Below are 16,495 nucleotides of genomic sequence, written 5' to 3'. Positions count from 1 at the left end.
ATGAAACAAAGACACAAACAAACAAAGAAACAAGAGCTGAACTGGCACGAATAGGAACTGGCAATGGAAACAGAAAAACGTTCCAAAGATTCCTGGGAGGCAAAGCCCCCAAGGTTGGGACTCGGGGAGAAGTGGGGCCCCTGAGATATCCCTCAACAGCTGAATTACTTTCAACGGTGGTGTCTGCTCAGTGTCAAAGTGTCTGCTTTGCTCTATACAATCTGCTCTCATGTCCCCAAACCTTAGATTAGGTCCCCCCCCCCCCCAGAGGTGCCGTTTCCACCTGGTTTGAAGGGGGCAGGGAAACGGAAGGGAAGGATTTGGGTCATGCGCCTGGGTCGGCGCTGCACCAAGACGAGGAGACAGCCTCGAGGTTGAGACTTGTGAGGCCGTGTTCAGAGGATGCGCCAGGACCAGATGTGCCATGGCCACACGCCCCTGTGCCCAACGAGGACAGAATTCACAGACATCGGAGCTGGGAACGGGCTGGGGACCGGGGAGCTCTGGGTTTCCCAAGGGCTGTAGGATTCCCCAAGGTTGTAGGAAGAAGGTCAGTGTCAATTTTAAGTAAGTCTAAGAAAGGTGACTTCAGCTGGCACCTGAGTTACAAGATTCCCTCTCAAGGCCCGCCCCTCATCCCCCAAGACCCTTGGAGCTGATTGGCTTGTCAGGTGTCCGGCCAGCGGCTCCCTAATTCAGGATGGGCTTCTGGAGAAGGGGGTGTTGTTTTCTTTTTCCACTCTCTGCCTGTGGTCTTGCAAGGTCCACAACATATCACCTGAAGTTCCGTCACGGCAGATTTATCCCTCAAGATGTCCGAGGACAATTCCCCAAACATGTCAGGCCTAACCGTGGCGGCCACACTGTTTCGTCCGCGCCCCTTCCTCTTTCCCAAGAGAACCCCAGTTTTCCTTAAACAGCCACTCGCCTCCTCCCGAACGTGGGCTTCAGGTGAGTCTGGGCCCATCTCCGGTTCCAGGAGGCAGGTTCTGACTGATCCGAGCCAACCAGGGTAACCCTGCCCCGCTGACCTCGATTCAAACAAAAACGAGCGATGCCCTTGGGGTCGGTGGGATGCTGCAAGGGGCTGCTGGCAGGGCTTCAGGGAAAGGCCTCTTCACTCAGAAAATAAATAAATGACCCAAAGAAGAAACAGACACTGTCACATCTTCACGTAATGCCTGGAACCCTAGCACACTCTCAACCCCGTTAAGGGAGCTCGCTAAAGAAAAGAGAGCCTGTCACGGAGGCAGAGCAGAAAGATGGAAGGCATCTTGGGTTTTCATGACAGTGCTACGCTGCTGGATTCACTAGCCCTCGACTTTGCCTACTTCAGAAATTTCTTGAGTCGGCATTTTGTTTCAAGGGACCCGACATCGCTCAGTTAATTTCTTAGAATAAAGTGGTTTATTTCTGTCCCACGGAGAACACGAAGAGAGGTGCACAGGGAAGCCCAGGAGGAAAATGGCCTCCGCGGAGACGAGCCGGGTGCGGAGACAGGGAGGTCGGTCCCCTCGGCTTTCTGCTCTTTCCACGTCACTGTGCTGGGTCCAGACTGGGAGCCCAGGGCAGATTTTCAATGGCCGCCGATTCTTTGTGGCTCAGTTGATTTCCCCACTCCTTGAACTGGCCATACCCTTATGCTTTTCTTTGCCCAATGGCATGTGGCTAAGAGATGTGATTCTGAGCTGGGGCCCCCAGGGGCCTTGCAGCGTCTGTCTCTGCCTTTTGGAACCCAAGTGCCTCCTGGAAGAGGGAAGAGCGCAAGGAGAAGGAGGCCCGGCCCCGCCGGCTAAGGCCCTGGACGCGGGAGTGAGCCCGGCCAGCACTGTGCAAGCTGTCCCGGCCCAGTCCAGCCCACACTGCCAGCCCGCAGAATTATAAGCAAAGAAGTACTGGTTTTAAGTCACTGTACCTTGGAGAGGGTCACAATGCAACTGTGTAAAAGTGATGCTGAGCCTATGCCCAGACTGGGGGAATAATTTAACTTGAAACGAATTCCAACCCATTATTTCGTTCACAGAGCATGAGCCATTCCAGAAGCACCTGGAAAAAAAGCAAAGTTGCTGGTTCAAATGATGTTTCAACCAACGTGTTGTCACCTCATCTTCTTCCATTTGAGAAAAAGTAGGAAAACGTAATCCAACTACAGGCAGCTCCCATTTTAGTTGTCCTGAGAAATAACCCAGTGACCCACCTGCCGAACCCGGGGGAGCCTAAATGGGTTGTGTCTGGTCTGGAGACCTGCGCCTGGTCTCAGCTGCTTTGGGTCCGTTCGAGCTGATCAGAAGGTCTGTCCTGGTGCCTTTATTAAGATTCTGCTGAAGCTGAAGAAAGCGAACCCAAACCTAAACAGACCTCCACCGTCTAGATGTGGTGGATGCCCACTGGCTCGCTCACTCAGCCATACATCATTTACACTCTGTACCCACAGGGTCACCTTCCCTTCGGGGCAGATCCCGAGCTCAGACCTCTCACAGTGCCCAGGGGTGTGGGCGTCTGATGTGGAGGTGCAGGAGCCTGCACAGGCAGAGCACAGAACACGGCCTGCAGGCCCGAGGGTGGTGACAATGGGCCTGGCTTTTTTAGGGAGGACCACTCATCTCTATTGCTTTTCTGAAAAAAGGAATATGTTCTGGCTGGGGTGGCTCAGTGGACTGAGCACCAGCCTGTGAACCAAAGCGCTGTCGGTTTGATTCCCAGTCAGAGCACATGCCTGGGTTTTGAGCCAGGTCCCCAGTAGGGGGTGTGTGAGAGGCAACCACACATTGATATTTCCCTCCCTTCCCTTCTCTCTGGAAATAAATAAATAAAATCTTTTTTAAAAAATAGAGTTTTGGTTAAGGTGTTTAATATATTCTTACTCTAAAAACGTGTGGCTATGAAGGAAGTGCTTTTACATTCTAAGTGGAATAATAAAATCTCGACATCTGTGGACTGAGAGAGAGCCAGGGGAGGCCGTAGACACTGGCGTCTGTGACAGTAGCCACCTCCGGGGCAGTGGTCCCCTCCCCGTGGCTGAGCCTGTCTCTGGCTCCAGCCAAGGCTGCTCGCCACCCTGGTAGGAAGGAAATTCCAGGTGCCGGCACGTATGGGTTTCCAAGAGCTGACTGTGCATGTCTTTTCCCAGCTCAACACCCAGTGACCTTCCACTGGCAACTTAAAAATCAGCCGCGATGAGAGTTTTCAAACCACAGAAATCAGAAGAGAGCTTTTTCCCTCTGGACAGCCAGCTGTGGGAAATTCTTCTCCCCGTCACCCTGGAAATCAGAGGTCCCTGTATTACCTAGGTACGCGCCATAGCATCTGCCCGGCTTCATGACTGCACATCAGAGAGAAGAAAGAGCCCGCCGTCCCTCCCCGAAGATGACTAACTGCTTAAAAATGACAGGAAACCCAATCACTTTCTTTACGAACTGACTCACAGCCCCCCGTCTCCAAGTTCCTCCCGAAGGCCAGGCCGTTCAGGCTTTTGTGGGTTTTCGTTGTTGTTACTGTCATCTACAGCCGTTCTCGTTCTGCCTAACCGCCTAACTAGCAGTACTGTGGATTTGGTTGTTTTTTTAATTGCTGTTTTCTACAAGCGTAGGGTTCCGCAGCAAGGCTGGCGCGTGGTGACGGATCCATTGCACAAAGGGTAAAGCCGTGGGTAATGACAAGGTCGTGTGTGGAACTGCTGAGGCCGCCTCTTTGAGGCCAACTGTGGTCTCTGGGAGATGAGTCTCCGGTGGCTGCCTGGGCGATGGAGGGTCAGGGCTCCCACTGGGGCCCCTGCAGACGGCTGCCCCTCTGCTGTCCCACACCCACCCGAGGGGGGCTTTACGGGCTCTGCTTCCTGCCATCCCCCCTTGTCAGGGACAGGTTGGGAAACACCAGGTGGGCCAGGTTCATGGACAGCTCAGTGTCATCTCTGTGGAGCTGCTGCTGGAGATGGGGCTCGTGGGAGTTACGGAATGTTTCAGCTATACGGAAAGGTTTAGAGAACGGCACTTTAAACTCTCCCGAGTCTCCACCCGGCTTAGGAAAGAAAATACTCCACAAACCACTAAAACCCCTGCGTATGTCTCTGATCCCCTCCCTCCTTCTGAGAGAGCAACACTTTGTGGTCACGGGGACGGTCCTTGTGGGTGTGTCCTTACACACTCATCACATGTGTCCCACAGACGCCTGAACAGTGCAGAGAACTTCTTTGCCTGCTTTTAGCTTCAGGTAAATGGTTCCAGGTATGTTGTGTGTGTCCCATTGCAGCTTGCGTTGTTTCTATCCGCATTGTGCTGCTTTTCTCTCGCCGCGTCCCACACTACCAGGAAGGTGGAGGCCGAAAGCGACACAGACTTAGCCCTGACCCGTGTGGCTCCGTGGGTTGGGCGCTGTCCCGCCGAGCAGAAGGTCTCAGAAGGATTCTGCCACACGTACAAACCCCGAGAAGCCCAGGGAGCACAAAAACGATCACGCAGACGAGTCCTGCAGACTTGTGGAGACCCCAGCGAGCGGCTCCCCGGCCGTTTCCTCCGTGTCCTGTGTGGGGACAGCGTCCTGCGCGAGGCTTCCACTAGAGGGAGGTGGGTAATACTCCAGACGAGGGGCGGCACTCACCGCTTCTTTGGATCTGCGCTTCTCTTGTAATTTCCTGATATTTTGATATGCAGAAGTTTTACATTCTAACTTGGTCAAATTGATCAGCTTTTCCCTTTGTGATCTGTTCTTTCTATGACTTGTTTAAGAAATACTATCCTATCTGGAGGCCAAAAAAGACAGTCTCTGTTATTTTCCTATGAAGGTTTTTAAAATTTTGCTTTAACACACTTAGGTTTATAAGGTACGTGGGACTTATTTTTCTCCAGGGCAGGAAGAAAGCCCCCAGTTTTGTCTTACTTTTCTACGTAGATGCCTAACCACAGAGCAATGCCATGTGCGGGGCAGGCCAGGTCCGCCCCTCCGCTGCGCATGTCGCCCTTCACTTACTGGGTTTCCACCGCGTGCACATGGGTGGGTTTGCTTCGGGACTGTCTCCTCTGCTCCCTTATCCACCTGCTTTTTCCCTGAACCAACACGCTCTGCCTTCTTGTCTTTTATAGTGGGTTTTAACAGCCAATCAGGCATACCCGACCACCTCATTCTTTTCTTCAAATTTTTTTTGCCTATACTTGACCTTTGTTCTTTCCTGGGAACTTGGATTCAGATGGTCAAGGTCTAAGGAGAGCCTGGCCGGAGTTTGGCTGGGGCAGCCCTCAGCCTGCAGGTTAATGTAGGGAATGTGATGGGCTGCAGAGTGTCCTCCCAAAATGTATGTATGGAAGTACTTACATCCAGGACCTTCGGACACACGTGCATTCGGAGACAGGAGTCTTAAAGAGGCAGTTAAGGTTAAATGAGGTCACGGGGGCGAGCCCCAGTCCCAGGTGGTAGGGGCCTTAGAGCGGAGGAGGTTACAACACAGACGCGCACGACTGTATGAAGACACAGGGAGAACACGGCCCCTGCCAGCCACGGGCAGAAAGCTCAGAAGGGACCAATCGTGCCGACACCGGTCTCAGACTGGAGGCCTCCAGAACTGTGAAGGAGTCCGTTCTCCGTCGTTTAAACCACCCGGTCTGTGCATTCTGGTCTAGGGCCCGGGTAAACGAGGGCGGAGCAGGTGGGCCCAGGGACCGCACTGAGTTTCCCGGCTGCAGGCGCAGGCCCTCTCTGCAGCCTCTAGCTCTTCCGTCAGCGAGGCCTTTTAACAACTGTCCCCGTGGGGATCCTCCATACCTTTGTCATATGTGCTCCACGGTAGGCACCTTATTTTTTGTGTTTATTCTCATATTCCAATAAACTTTCTATAGAGTTTCACAAGTTTCTGATAAATAATTGTGTCCTCTAAATAATGACAGTTTAATTTACTTCTTCTATCTTTATACTTTTTGACATAATTGACCAGAAGCATTGAATGCCGGCATCCTTGTTTTGATCTTGACCTTCAAGGTCATCATGCTTCTACAGCTTCAAGGACGTGTGTTTGCAGCAGGGGCTGCCCCCCACTCCTCTCCCTCCATTAGAGCCCATCTGTTCTCAGCCTTGAAAATAAAGTGAGTTAATGTGGCCATTCACGCATCTCTGCTGATGTCTGATTGCTGCTCAGAGGGCACACTCACATTTTGGGAGGAAAGTCTCCGCCGTAGGAATCAAAGTGACTGCCGGCGCTTGAGCGCTAACATATCTCTTCAGACCCAAGAGTCACGGGCAACATCACAGGCCCACTTTACAGCTCCCCCTTAAAGATGCCCCTTCTCTGGGCTGTGGTACCCAGGTGTGCAGGCCAGATTAGCTCAGATGGACCCAGGGGAAATGCCAAAGGGTGGGGGCTGGACATGCCTGTCCCTCTCTTTTCATCACATGGCCCAGGGTCACACCTCGTTCCTCCTGGGGCCCCCTTACTCATCTGGCCTTGGGAAGGTGCTTTCCTCTCCTGCCTCCGTTGCCTGACCGGTCCAGCAGGATCATAGCAGCACCTACCCAGGGCAGGGTGAAATGAATCTGTAACTCAGTGAGAACAGTTTCTGGACAGAGTAGCACCCCATAAACGTTAACCCAGCCACAGGGCGGCCATCTTGCACTTCCCTTCATTTACATAGTGGGTTTTCACATTTTCTTCCTTTTTCCTTAAAATCTCAAAGTACAGCATTTAAACGTTGCTCTACCCTCCCTGTGTTCCGCCCTGCAGCCTCGCACGAGGACACCATTCTCGCTCCTTTGTAAAAGTTCACCCAACCACATTACTACTCTCCTTGCCTTTTCTCTGATACTGAGGGTTGGGTGCCACTGGCTTCCAGGCCAGCCTTTCTCAACGAATGAAATGCTGAGCGAGGAGCAAGCAATCCTGAAAGGACTGAATTGAACCTGAGGGTGGAGAGCTGGTGTGCCGGGGGAGTCCCAGGCAGGGCTGGGGTTGCAGCCCCGGCTCTTAGACAGGCTCGTGCTGTGTTGGGGGCTGCGGGGGCTCCGTAGGCCTGGTGAGCTTGACGACATTCGTGCCAGAGCCACAGGGGTGGGTGTGGAGACAGGGAACGGCCGGCCTCATTTCTTTTCAGTAACCCTCATCCAGCAGTAAGATTGCTAGACTGCAGTCTCTGGGAGGACAGAGAGCTGCCGCTCCTGTTCGCGTGCGACCCCGACACCTAGCACTGTGCCTGGTGTGTGCTCGGCACTTAGCAAACAGACACAAGATGGAGCAAACACGTGGCAGGGAGGGGTCACGGTTTTCCATTCGGGCTGAGAAGTAAGACTGGGTGAGAAATGGGGGTGACTCCCAGAGTCTGGCGTGCGGACCATTCTCAAAGAAAGGAAATTCAGAAGCCGAACCCAGCTGGAGGACAAATAGGAATTCAGTTTTGGACACGCTGAGTTTGAGGTGTCCACCGAGACATCCAAGGCATCCGGTGGGATTCTAGGGGGGCCTAGAGTGTGCAAGACACTTCGGGGTGGGAACAGATGCAAACATCGTCGGGGCATCTGAAGCCATGAAGCGAAGGAAAACAGGTACGAAAGGACAAGGGCAGAAAGACCCCGACGTCCGAACCCTTGGGGGCTTCTTTGTGGAGGAAGAGGCACCCCCCAAGGAGACCGAGGGAGCCGTCGGAAGAGCAGACCATCAGCCATGCCGTTTTGGTCAGAGAGAGAGTTCACAGAGGGGGTGGTGTGTTGGAGTGGGCAGTTGGGGGCACGCTTTGGAGGTCCTCGCACACCAGGCAAAGAAGTCGAGCGTCGTCCTGACCAGTGCTGGTGACAGATGAGTACTTGCGGGCTGTTCCTGGCTGAGCCTCCCGGCCGGGGCCAGGGGTCCAAAGGCTGGATCCACGCAACCAAGATTTAGAGATGAGAAGTAGGGAGTGGCCTGTCGAGAACATATTTCTCGCCCAGAAATGCGTCCTCTGTCCCGAGTCACCACTGACTTGAATGGGTTGGATTTCCGACCCAGAACTTCAAAGGCCATCATTATTTTTGATTGGTTCCTACAGCCATCCCCTCAGCAATGAGAAAGGACAAAAAACTAAACCAAAACAAAACCAACAGAAAACCCATCCCTCAGGAATCCTCTCGGTCTAGCCAACTCCAAAACCGGCCGCAGCTCCGTGCAGAGCCCCTGTGACGGGCCTCGGCGCCACCCAGACTGTGTGTTAGTTTATGTTCCAGGAGGGGCCGTCAGATAAGCGCAGAGCGAGGTCTGTCCTCATTCCCACCACAACGTTCCAGGGGAAGAACGTGGCCCGACGAGGCAAGGCGACGCCTGGCACTGTGACTCTTAAATAAACCCTGGCGCCTTCACCTTCTACCATACCCCTGTGGTTTGGGGAGAGGTTTAAAGCTGAGGTTCAGAAAGGATGGCGAATGGAGGGCCTGGTGACACAGACCAGAGAGGGAGGCGGGGATGCGCTGGGTCTCTGCAGAGGGCGGGGTACCTGGTGAGCCTGTGAGCCTGTGGGCACACGGAGGGGCCTCGGTGAGGCCCTGGGGGGGGTGGGTATCAGGGGCGTGCACGTCACAGGAGGATGCGCCAGTCTGCGTGGGCAGGAAAGACAAGCGGCAATCCGGACAGACCGAAGGAGTACCAGAGGTGGCTGGGAGCTGGAGGTGTGTTTACGAGTGTCTGTACGAGGCTGCACTGGACCTAAACACACTGCAGACAACACACCAGGCGGCTGCTTTCAGAAAGCCCTCAGGGCCCGGCCCCTGAGAAACAAGAAGCCACAGAGGCTCAGCTGGGACCTGCACAGGTCTGCTGCCCCCAGGGAGTGGGCTGGCCCGGTGCACTTACTAATCCAAACCTCACCGTCAGGAAAGACGAGTCAGTGCCCATCCTCTCTGAGCAGTCCCCAGTATTCAAGTCAATGTGAATCAAAACCCAACTGATCACTACAGAGGGGGAAGGGTAACTAAGTGGAGCTAAAGGGAGAAAGAGAACCCCGTGAAAGGTCTCGGTGGCGGCTGTGGAGCGAGCGCACCGCCCCACGTCTCCTGCAGTGAGTACCCACGAGTGCGGGCCTGTTCTCGTGGTCACTGCGTCGGCCTCCCCGCCGGCCGCCTCCCCTTCTGCACTGTAAGTGCCCCTCCTCTGCCGGAAGCAGGCCCCTGTGGTCACTGAAAGCAGGAGGCGGGGGCTGCTAGTGGGTGCCAGACCGAATCCGAGTGGGAGACTCTCGGCCTGACGTCGGACCTCAAGGACAGACCCCACGGGCACGAGAGGACAAGCCTGACCCCTACTTTGCTGGTGACCGTTGCCTGTAAGGTGTCGCCCAATATAACTGGACTTTGCTCACTTACGTATTTATTGAATTGCGTGCTAGGGACTGTTCCGTGAGACGGGACTGTAGGACTGCAGGAAATAGACTGTCCTCCCACCCCCACCACCGTCATTCCTGCCCTGGTGGAGCTACGTTCCTGGAGAGAACGCCGGCCCCGCGCAGTAGAAGGGGACCGATCTCAGCGAGGCGCTGCCCTGGGGCTCTGTGGGGGAGGTGCACTGATCAGTGGCCTTCGCACTCCTCTGGTGTCCCCAGGCAGTAGGCACCAGCGTTCTCGGAGCCCTGCAGGACCCTAGTGACCCTACCGCGTGCATCCCAGGGGCAGGAGGGGACTTCGGTAGTCACCACCCTCCTTCTTCCTGTCCTCTCTTCCATGAGCGGAGAAGCCCAGGGCGCTTTTTTCACTCTGAATTACATCCAAGGAAGAAAAGTCCCCCAGCCGAGACCTGGAGGCAGAGACGTTGAGAGTCTAACTCGATCTGGGAACTTAACTACTCGATGAAGAGGCGTTTACTTAGGACCCAATGTCCCCTGTTCATGCAGCAAAGAGCAGAGGATGGAAGAACTTGGAGAAGCGCGATCTTAATTTCCTTTTCTAAAATAGATCAGGAGGGAATTCGAGTTCACCAGGTTTGACGGACAGCTGATAAATTCAGCGGGAGACAAGGCAGGCCGGGGAGCATTCACTCTAACACAGGTTCGCTCGGGGGTGGGAGGGGACCTCGGGATCTACCGGGTTCTGGAGCCCCGGACAGACAGGGAATACGAGGTGCGGGCGGTCTCCTCTTGCTCTTTCCCAGGCCCCAGCAGGGACCACAGACATGCGGTCACTCTCGGTGCACACTGCTGTCCCTCTGGGGCTGCTGAGTGACCTGGAGGCTCACCTGACCGTGTGTCCTCTGCAGAAAAGGGGACCTCGGCCTTGTGCTGGCATCCTGGGACTCACACTGCAGCCGGCTCCCCTAACCTACGGCTCTGGTAGTTCAGCTAAATTCCTAACATTTTGCCTCTCTTCGGGGTTTGGAATTTAGAAAAAGTAGGATGTGGGGAAAGAGAGAAAAGGGGGGAAATGACGTGAAAGAAAGAAGCTGCTTTTCCTACCAACTTTTTATTCCCAAAATGAAAGTCTGCTGAGGACACCGCACAAGAGAATGTGTGTGACCTCATCCCAGAAGCCACGTGGAACATTCTGTCTCAGCAGGGACCACAAGCAGCTGGTGGGGAGGGGGAGCGTGAGGGGGGGGCCTTGGGGGCCCTGAGTCATCCAGCCTCAGGCCAGTGCAGACTTGTGTCTGGTTGGAGGAGAGAAAGGCACCGGCATGGCCACAGAGGCAGAGACGGCTGGGAATCCACTTGGCACTGACCCTGGCCTTGGGCAGGGAGGCCGCGGGGAAAGAGGATAAACTCTGCTGAGGCAGGACTTCAGAAATCCATGGGGGCCAGGGAGCTTGGGGTCCCTATCGCCCCGGGCAGCTGGCAAGGCCCCAGGGACTTCCAGGGGGTGGCAGAGTGACCACCGTGCTGGAGTCTCACCGCCGCCGAGGTGCACTAGGGCTGGCTCCGAGCAGGGCAGCAGGCTGGCTCCGAGAAGCACATCGGCCACGCCGCCCACTGTCCTCACAGGCTTCACTTTCTTGTCAAGGGGACGAGACGTGTACTTCACCCCTGCGTTTTAGAGAGGCCCAGGAAAGGCCCTCAGGACCCTCTTCCTCTTGGGGCAATGCCGGCACCTCTCCTCCGGAAGGGACAAAACCTCTGGTGATGCCGGCAGCATGAGAACGGCCTTCACCGGGCCCGGGGAGGGAGGCACAGACCGGCCTCTTTATGAAACGCCAAGCGGCAGCCTGTGTGCACGAGACTGGACTTGAAGGGACAGCGCACGGGCGGCAGAGAAGAGCTGGTGCCAGCCCAGTCCTTCCCCACGCAGACTGACAGCGTCTGCTCAGGACTCGGTCAAAGGCGGGATGGGACCCACTTTCGACCCAACACATGTTTGTGAAGGTTCCGACACTCTGCTGGAACTCGGGCGGGGAGTGAGCTGAAAACAACGCTTTGCCTTAGACACTTCTCAGACAAGTTGGGGAAAGGAATGCAGACATGCACACGACAGCTTAGGGAGCGTGTGGACGAGGCACCGCAGAGAAAGAGCTGTGCGTGGACCCGGCCACCCTGACCTTGACTCCCCTCTAGGAGAGACCCTGATGGACACATGCTGGCTGTCGTCTGCCTCTTCCGAGGGTCGGCAGGGCCAGTTCTGAGCACATGGTGGCGAGTCGGTCATTCCTGACGGAGTCAGGTAGGAAAAGAGGAGCTGGGAGGTGAGGGGGGCAGAGGAGGTGGAGGGGGCGGCCTGAGGAGTAGAGGGGCTGGCGTGGCGGTCTTGACAAAGTTCAAGTACTGGAGAAGAGCGATGACGAATGTTCTCACTCACCCCCACGCCTGCATCGGGATGTGACTTATTTGAAAGCAGAGTCTTTGCAGATGTAACAGTGCAAGGACTGAGAGGGGATCACGCTGGATTTGAACGGCCGAAGTTCAGGGGACAGTGCTCTTATAGGAGGCAGAGAAAAGCACAAAGACACACACACAGGGGAGAAGGCCCGTGAGGCGGGGAGCAGAGAAGGGGACGATGAGGCCACAAGCCAAGCAGCGCCAGGGGCCACCGAGCTGGAACAGCCATGGAGGCCTCTTCCCCTAGAGGCTTTGGAGGGAGTGCGTCCTGCTGGCACCTGGATCGTGGACTTCTGGCACCTGATCTATGGGGAATAAATACATTTCTGTGCTTGGAGTCACCCAGTTTGGGGCACTTGTCACTACAGCCACAGGAAATAAATACAATGAGGAAAAGCAAACCGGGGCCTGAGAAGTGGGGGTGAGCCCGAGAGGAAGGGGGCAGGGAGCTGAGCCCGGAAGAGTAGCCAGCACACAGGCAGGGAGGCTGAGACTGCAGCGGGGAGGGGCACAGAAGGCTGGGGACCCCCTGCTGGCCGCGCCTCTCTGGGAGACAACACTCTCCCAAAGCGCTTCTCTCTCCAGCGTACTCGACGCCTCTGAGTCACAGCAGAAGGGAAGAAGAGCCACGTAGCAGCTGGGAGCGCGGCAGCGGCCCCCAGCCCCTGGGCCGGGGCCACCCTGTGCACGGAGTCCGGGACCTGCAGGCAGAGCGAGGCAGGCGGGAAACCAACCTTTCCAAGCCCTCGGGCCAGGAAGACACTGAAAATGAGGATGGAAAATGAGACACAGGAAAGAAAAACCTCTTTGCATGCCTAGTATCTGCGACAAATCAAAACCAAATATGCTAGTGTCTCCTGGAAACTGCTGGGAAGATGACGTAACCTTGTTTTTTGAAGTAAAGTACCCTCCACTACTAATTTAAAATGTGCAAACCACCAATCATGTTACCTTTATTTAGACATCAGTCTTTAGGATTGATACCAGGATAATAAGGCTTTTCATATATCTCCCCCACTCAGAACCTTAGTTTTCTACAAGATCTCCAACGTTCTGCAGAAGAAAAGATTCCTATCTCCCCGCGAGACCCCACCACAGCTGGGCCTGGCGTATTTTCAGGCCCCTCGGCGGAGGTGGGCGGCTAACAGCCTTGGTCTGCGTGGGACTCTGGTGACCTGTGAGCGCCGCTCACCCCTGTCGTTTGCAGCGTCTTCTCACCCACTCATCTGCTCCTCCCCACCCCTTGGAGAAGCCACTGTGCACCTGGTGTTCAGTTAAGCATTGATGAACCAAACCGAACTGGATGGGGAGGGTCCCTGAAATAAAGGCTTCAGGAGGCAGGAGGACCCAAGGAAGATGGGCAGCCCAGTGGGCGGGCGGGGCGGGGGGGGGCATGGGGAATGGCGCCGCAGGGGGCTTTATTCTGCTGGCCATGGGGAGCTACCAAAGTGAGAAGTTCATGTCTGAGAAGGCTCATTCCGGCCTCAGAAAAGGGTGGATGTGTTTGGGGGGGAGGTGATGGGTCAAACTTTAGAAAAAGTGGACGCAAAAAGAGCAATAAGGAGCCCAAAAGATGAAGCAGGTCCGGGGAATGGAGACAGAAAATCTAGAAGCAGACTCAACACCCTCTGGGTGACCCGTTGGCTGGTGTTTTTCTCTCAGCCCGAGCCCCTCCACACCTGCCCCACCAGCTGCAAAGCAGAGTCCAAGACAGAGGTTGATGGGCAAGTAGGAGGCTTAGGCAAGGACCCCAGGGAGCAGGAGTGGGGAAGCAGGGCAGAGCCAGCACGGGGACAGAGTGAGGGGGGATGCGGTCCTATATTAGTGATGCCTCATCTCTGAGACCCTCGAGGAGCCGTTCCGTCCCCCACTGGTTCCGGAGGTTCCCGTGGGTGTCCACTGCCCCGCACTAGGCAGCCAGCCATGCATGTGCGTGGCCAGCAGGCCCCTGGTTCCTCCGCTGTCCGTGTCACTTCAGAGAAGCCACCAGGCGAGAAGTGAGAGGGGCCTGTCTCACTGCCCCTCATCTCAGCTCTGTATTTTACTACCTTCAACAGGGACTTTTCCTGATTTCAAACAAGGGGTCCTACCTTTGCATTTTGCACTGGACCTACACACTGGGCAGCCCGTCTCGCCTACGACTCCTGTAAAGAAGGCAGACTCAGACACAGGTCCTGCCCGATGATAGGAACATGTCAATGTGCCATCATCTTATTTGGTGGACAGAGGTGCATGTGTGCGCCTGTGTGTGTGTGTTTCCAGTTTGCGTTCAGCCCTGGCAGGGGAACAGGTCCGGAAGGGAGGTGGGGTTTGGAGCTCAAGTGTGATACTACTGCCACCTTGTGTCCAATTCGTGCACAGCACAGAGCCCCAGGACGAGACTCCCAGGTGGTGGGGAGGCACTTGGGGCTGCTACCAGAAGCAGGTGCAAAGGCCACCCCTACTGCAGGCCCAGGCCAGCACACCAAGAGGGTTACTGTCCAGCCGGCAGTGTTTAAGGCAGGCAGGTTGTCCACCCACACCATCTCAGAGCAAGGGCTGAAATGCTCTGTGTGTGTGTGTCAGTGCCCACGCTCTTTCCTGTCGCCCTCACCGTCCTCCTGACCGCAGTGCCTCTCACCACCAAACGCTGCTCCAGGCCGGGGTCTTTGAGTCCAAGCCCTCATCCGGCTCTCCCTCGGTGGGAGGCCGGGTGCTGGGGGCTGTGCTGGACCACCATGTGGGGAGCACTGCGGGCCCGGCGGGGACGGTGGTCAGGTCCTGAGCCAGCCCGGGCAGAACAGGGACTCCAAAGGCAGGCATGTACCGGCAAATATTCTATGTGTGACTCTGAAGTTTAAACACGTATTTGTCTATGTTTTCTTCTCTGTAAGGTTTGTTAGCATTTAACTCTTTCATTTATCTAAAATTTATTTTGGTAAGTGGTAAAAGGTAAAAATATAACTAAAACATTTTCCCAAGTCTTTAAACAGTTGTTCTAATACCACTTGTGCAATACTTGTTCTGCTTCCTTTAAGAAAATCCAAACTGTAATTACACCGATAGTGTTTTTCTGGCACACCTGCTCTAGTTCCCGCACCTGTCTGTTGGCTTCGGCACCAGAACCCAACCAGTCAGTCGTGGGCAATGTCATATGGCCTTTTAGTAACTGGCAGGGAAAAATAGTGCTGTTTTTCTTTTTCAAAAATTTCATAGCTTTCTACCTCCCTCCCATTTCTCTTATTCATATATATATATATATATATATTTTTTAATTACTTTTGTTAAGAAAAATTTCATTGGGGTATTGATTGAATTGAAACAAAATCTATACATTAAGCAACTGACCGGTTTCATAAGAAAAGATGCCGTGACAGACGGGCCTTTGTCCTTGAGCCAGCATTTCTCCAGAGGACAGTGTGGATGGGGACGAACAGAAGGGGCTGTGGCAAGTCACCCAGCCTCTCTGTGCCTCAACTTCACTACCTATACAATCGTTTTATTATTTCATTGGGCCTAGAATCAACATTGTGATTCTAGATTGTGATAGAACAGTCTCTCACAGTCAAATCGCGAAACAATTTAACTCTTAAACTTTCCTCTGCTCACCCCAAGATACCGTTCTGGCCTCCAAAGCCGAGGCAAGAGGAGAAAGCAGAGGCCATGCAACGGCGACAGTAGGTGTGTCCACCTCTGTCCAGCTCTACAACCTCCAGCTGAATACAAGCATCAGAAGGGCAAAGGTTTTTATTCCGTCACTCCACCTCACACACACACACCTTGGTATACAACAGACGCTTAAAACAAATTTGTTGATCGAATAAATGAATGAATGATGATGGTCCTCTGGATCCTGGAATTCCAGGACAGTAAGCCCAAGAGCCTTGCCCACACTCTGTCAAAAGGCCGGGGAACTGGAGACCCCTCGGGAGAACTCGAGGTAAACGAGCCTCTGTCTGGCCTTGCCCAGCTTCCCACACTTAGTGGGAGAAGGTGCACTGGGGGGAAAGATCTTGGGCTGTTTCACAAACCAACACAATCAATTAAAGAAGACCTGGAGTCTTATCTCACTATCTCTGAGCGCCTATCTTACCAGCCATTAAATTGCTTTGATATCTTCTCGTACTGTGAAAAACAGCCTCATAAGACAGCAATGCTGTTTAAGGTACAGTAAACACCTGTTCACAGTAGGATTACTTACAAGGTCAAAAGGTAGATGCGAAGCCAATGTCCACCTACAGATGAAGGGATAAGCGGGAGGTGGTATGTCCATACAATGGGGTATTTATTATTCAGCAACGAGGAGGAGTGAAGCACCAACACACGCTACCACTTTGATGAAGCTCTTACACATGTTCAGTGAAAGAAGCCAGTCATCAAAGGACAGGTGTATGACTCCACCTATACGAGCTACAAAGAGGAGTCCAATTCACAGAGACCGAAGCCAAGCAGTGGCACCAGGGCCAGGGGTGTCGGGCAATGGGAAGCCCTTGCCCAGTGGGCATCTAGTTTGGGTTTGGGAAGATAAAAAGTTCTGGAGATAGGTGGTGGTTGCAGCGGTACAACAGTGTGAATGTCTTTAATACCACTGAACCAAATTAAAAATTAATTTACAACTAAAAATGAGTAAGATGACCTGAAAGTTCCCTGCACTGCTGACTGAATCAGCAGCTTTTAAACGGCAATGCCCCCCTTCAAATACAGAATACGTGTTTGTTGTATACATAGACATAAATGGGAACTGTATCATCGCCACCATCAACACGATCATTATCACCATG

The 16,495-nt window shown here is 54.1% G+C and overlaps 1 protein-coding gene across 1 annotated transcript in view; it reads right to left on the bottom strand.

Moving 5' to 3' along the window:
- Positions 1-16,495, bottom strand: part of TNN (tenascin N) — a 69,204-nt gene that overhangs the window by 36,418 nt on the left and 16,291 nt on the right. Inside the window, exon 2 of the mRNA XM_053663716.1 lies at positions 1,916-2,046. The gene's annotated coding sequence lies outside the window, so the exon portion shown is untranslated. The remainder of the gene's footprint in view (positions 1-1,915; positions 2,047-16,495) is intronic.

Source organism: Artibeus jamaicensis, unplaced genomic scaffold (assembly GCF_021234435.1).
Source record: "Artibeus jamaicensis isolate MK-2021 breed Jamaican fruit bat unplaced genomic scaffold, CSHL_Jam_final contig_327, whole genome shotgun sequence".
NCBI lineage: Eukaryota > Metazoa > Chordata > Mammalia > Chiroptera > Phyllostomidae > Artibeus > Artibeus jamaicensis.
This window is presented reverse-complemented; position numbering and strand designations above follow the sequence as displayed.